This window comes from Equus quagga, chromosome 17 (assembly GCF_021613505.1).
Source record: "Equus quagga isolate Etosha38 chromosome 17, UCLA_HA_Equagga_1.0, whole genome shotgun sequence".
NCBI classification, from domain to species: Eukaryota; Metazoa; Chordata; class Mammalia; order Perissodactyla; family Equidae; genus Equus; species Equus quagga.
Genome location: NC_060283.1, coordinates 27,332,575 through 27,336,695, shown reverse-complemented (window position 1 = coordinate 27,336,695; position 4,121 = coordinate 27,332,575).

The following is a 4,121-nucleotide window of genomic DNA, read 5'->3' as shown; positions in this document are numbered from 1 at the left end:
AGGGCACCCAACCTGAAGCCGCTGCAGCTGAGGCGCTGCCAGGCCTCTGCGGGGCCTCTGGAGACCGGGTGCCAATCAAGGCTTCGGCTCCGCCTTCTCTACCTTCCAATTGGCCGTCACGCCCGCTCGGGCTTTGTGATTGGCTAATCCAATACAGTTCGAGAGAGGCGGCTCTGGAGAAAGCTCGCCGCTTCTCGTCGGCCAGCTTTACCCTCGGTGTCAAGTAGTGTTAATCTCTCTCCAGCTCCGTCGAATCTCAGCTGTTCTGTAGAGAGTGGTTGAAATGCGCACCTTTTTAAGGTTTCACCAAACCTGCTGACTGTCTGCCTAGGGAGCAGCCTGGAGCAGTGATGGGCTGGAGGCGTGTGGCTAACCGACCGGGCTGAGGTCCTGTGCCCTGACGACTTCAGTCAAAGGCTAAGGCAGCCAGCCTCCTGAGTGGCCCGACAGGGAACAGTTCGGATGCACCCCACTTTCTGCGACGAGCCAGGCAGGAGCTGGGATTGGTTGGGGACTGCTGGTCCTTTCCACCCGCTAAGCCCAGTACCAGGCGCTTTGGGAGCGTGAGAGGAGACAAAAATGCCTAAATGATAGATCCTGCACTCAAGGACCTTCAGACAGATGGGGTGGAAGACAGTTACAAAGATAACTCTTGGAAAGAAATGAATGCTCCAAAACTAAAATTGGAAAATGCTTCCTTGATGGGAAGATGGGCTCAGAGTGTTAGAAAGGGCAGCCACCAGCGGGAAAGCCCAGTTGGTGGGTTCTCCCCTGCTGGCCTGTAGCTGTGTTTTCAGGGCTGTGTTACAGAAGCAAGCTGGCCTCGTTCCTCAGACCGGCCAATAGTTTCACCTCAGCAGCGTGCTCAGTTCTGGGGGATCTCGAAGGACAAGAAAGGACTTTTCCTCTAAAAGATTTACAATGTACTGAGAAGAGAATAAATGCATGTGAAACAAGTCAAACAATTCGAGAGAGAACACAGTTGAGTACCAAACTGTGGTATACCAACCAAGACTTTTAGATGCATTCAGAAAAGATAATCCAGTGGAGAAAGAAGTGTTTATGAAAGCCTCACAGGGAGGATGGGATTTCTTGGAGTTGCCCGGGGGAGGGAGAGTATCCTAGGAGGAGAAACAGCTTGATACAAGGAATGGGTGTGGGTTATGAGAAAGAAAAAAGCAGCCCGTGGCATTTGGCAGCTGGGCTGGTACTATTAGCTACGCCCTGATGTTCCGTCGAAGTAAACAATTTCACAGAATATCAACCCCAGACAAGGGCATTCTGTGACCGTGATAGATCAACAAAAACATGATCAGTCATGTCTGAACACGGGCAAAAGTATGAACATTGTCCAGACCACAAAAAAGACCAAGCATCTCCCTATTATTTTGACTAATATGAATGACTGCAGATTCTTGGCCAATCATAGCTTTGGCTTTAGCTTCATTCCTCCCACCTTATAGATAAGATATATTGATACCCAATTATAGAATTACCTCCTTTTCCTGGCAGCTTCCCATCCAGAACAAAGCCCCACTTCTTATCCAGATCCTCTAACACAAGCCAATCCTGTCAGTTCTTTCTAATACCTTCTTACAGAGATGTCCACCGTTGCCGGTGGCAGGCATCCTCTGTTGCAATGAGCAAGAGACCCAAAGTTCAGCTACAGGAGTGTCCCTGATGGTGTTGGCTTTGGAGCATTGACATTTATGAGTAGGGTAGGAGGCAGCCTGAAGAGGAGAAAATTGCTCACATTGAGGATCTGTGCAAAGTGACAGAGATCAGATAAAGGAGGGTGTTGAACCGCAGGCAGAATTCAAATTTCCTTCACTCTCCTGACATTTACCAAAAACTTACTCGGTTCCTGGCATCATTCCAGTCAAAGGGAATGCTGAAATGAAAAAATGCTCGTTGCATTATGGAGTGTGCCTTTTAATAGACAAGTAAACTACAGCTACAGTTGAGTGTAATAAGCTTAGTGAGAAGGGAAGCACTGAGTTCTGGTGGGCCAGGGGGCATAAGAAAAGGACACTTTCACTCAGCTTGGAATGGGTTAACAAAGGGACAAGTGTTCGGGAAGTCTTCCCCAAGAAGGTGACACTTACAATGAATCTTGAGAGATTGTGGGAGGGGAGTCGGGGGGGAGCATTCCAGGCAAAGAGCAGGAAATGGCAAGGCAGGGTGGCAATAATTAGCCATGATGGATTCAAGAGCAAAGGACATGTTCTGCTTCATGCCAGGCTTCTCCAGAATCCGTTTTTAGGATTGGGGAGTTTTCCGTGATGGAGTCACAAAACCAGGTGTGAGCAGTGGAAACCCGCCTTCGTTTCAAGTTGTGCTTTGGGGCATCCTTACCTTCAGTTTTGGTTTGTTTCACCAGCAAACGGCTGCCTAGGGACCTGATGTCATCCATTCCCATCTGATGAGCCATCAGGTGCAGGTGGACAAAAGCATTTAATACATATTTTTTGATGCTGCTAATCTGAAAATGAGGTGAAGGCACAGCATAGCTCCGGCGTCATGCCATGGAGAGGCTGTGCGGTGAAACCCTGTTTAGAGGTGTTTGGGTTCTATCTATGACACTACTTTTGACGTAAGGCATCACAAGGCAGTTCATTCAAAAGCTGCTGATGAAGCAGATCAAGGTCTCATGTTCACACTGTGCTGGGCAGACCATGAGCATGACCCTAAATAATGCCACTTTCTTTGATCTGCAAAACAATATGTGGCTTAGGTGTTTTCTGGAACAAATAATATAGTACAGTGGAAAGAGCATTGTTCTTAGACTGTGGGTTCATCATGTCCCTTCTCTGTGCCTAAGTTGCCTCGTCATAAAATGAAGGGAAGAGACTAGGTGGTTGCTCAGATCCCTTCCAGGTTTTTTTTTTTTTTTTTGAGGAAGGTTAGCCCTGAGCTAACTACTGCCAATCCTCCTCTTTTTGCTGAGGAAGACTGGCCCTGAGCTAACATCCGTGCCCATTTTCCTCTACTTTATACGTGGGACGCCTACCACGGCATGGCTTTTGCCAAGCGGTGCCGTGTCCGCACCCAGGATCTGAACTGGCGAACCCTGGGCCGCCAAGAAGCAGAACGTGTGAACTTAACCATTGTGCCACCTGGCCGGGCCCCCCCCTTCCGGTTTTAAAATCTGTGATTCTGTGACTTGCTCTTAAAGCCGCAGAAACCAGCGACTGCTTTCAACTCTGGCCTCCTCGTGGGAAGTTTCCATCTAGTAGAAAGCATTTTCCTGGTGCAGGCTCGTACATGATTCCGATTCTGATCAAGTTGTCTATGGATCCAAACGCTCTGCTGAGTCTGCAAAACCACTCATAATCCACTTGGATGGTGTGTGGGCTTCCCACACACACTGACTGCATCCCGTGGTTTGCAAATGACAGCCTCAAGGATTCTGCAGCGCTTGCAAAGAGCTGAAGTTTCAATTTCTCCTAAAGGATTGGAAACAGACTGAATGCAGCATCCAGAGTCCTTGATGCTTGGCGTCTCCAGTACATATTTAAATGCCCAAGTATGAGTAAATTCATAATAATGCTAAACGAATTCATGATTCCTACCCTCTGGGAATAGTATCCATTTTCCAAAATACAATTTGGGGTAGCTTTGGAAGTATCACACAGCTGTGTAAATACAATCCCCCCCCCCAGTCTTTGCTTTGGGGGATGAGGCACCATCCACAGACTACATCAATATCCTGTCATGAAATACCATAGGTACAGGATGCCAGGAAGCTTCTCCAGGCAGCCAGATTTGCAGGGCAATTGCCAGAGTCCTGAAATCATATATGCGAAAGTGTTTTGCAAACTGTAAAGCGTTCTACAAATAGAAGTTGTTATGTAATCTCCTGGCAATATGGTATTTACTGATAAGTTCTGATAAAGGTGTTGACAGAGCTCTTTGCTGTTCTCAAGTTCTCTGCAGTCAGACAGCCATCATGGAAAGAGCGGGACCCAAGGATCAGAAACCAGGGGTTTGGTTCCGGCAGTGCCTTCTACTCATCTGACATCAGAGGTCTCTTCCAAGGACTGCAGAAATCCCAAGTGGCGGAAATAAAAATGCTTCTCTCTGTGTTAGCCAAGCTGTTTCCCTGTGAGTGGAGGAGTCAG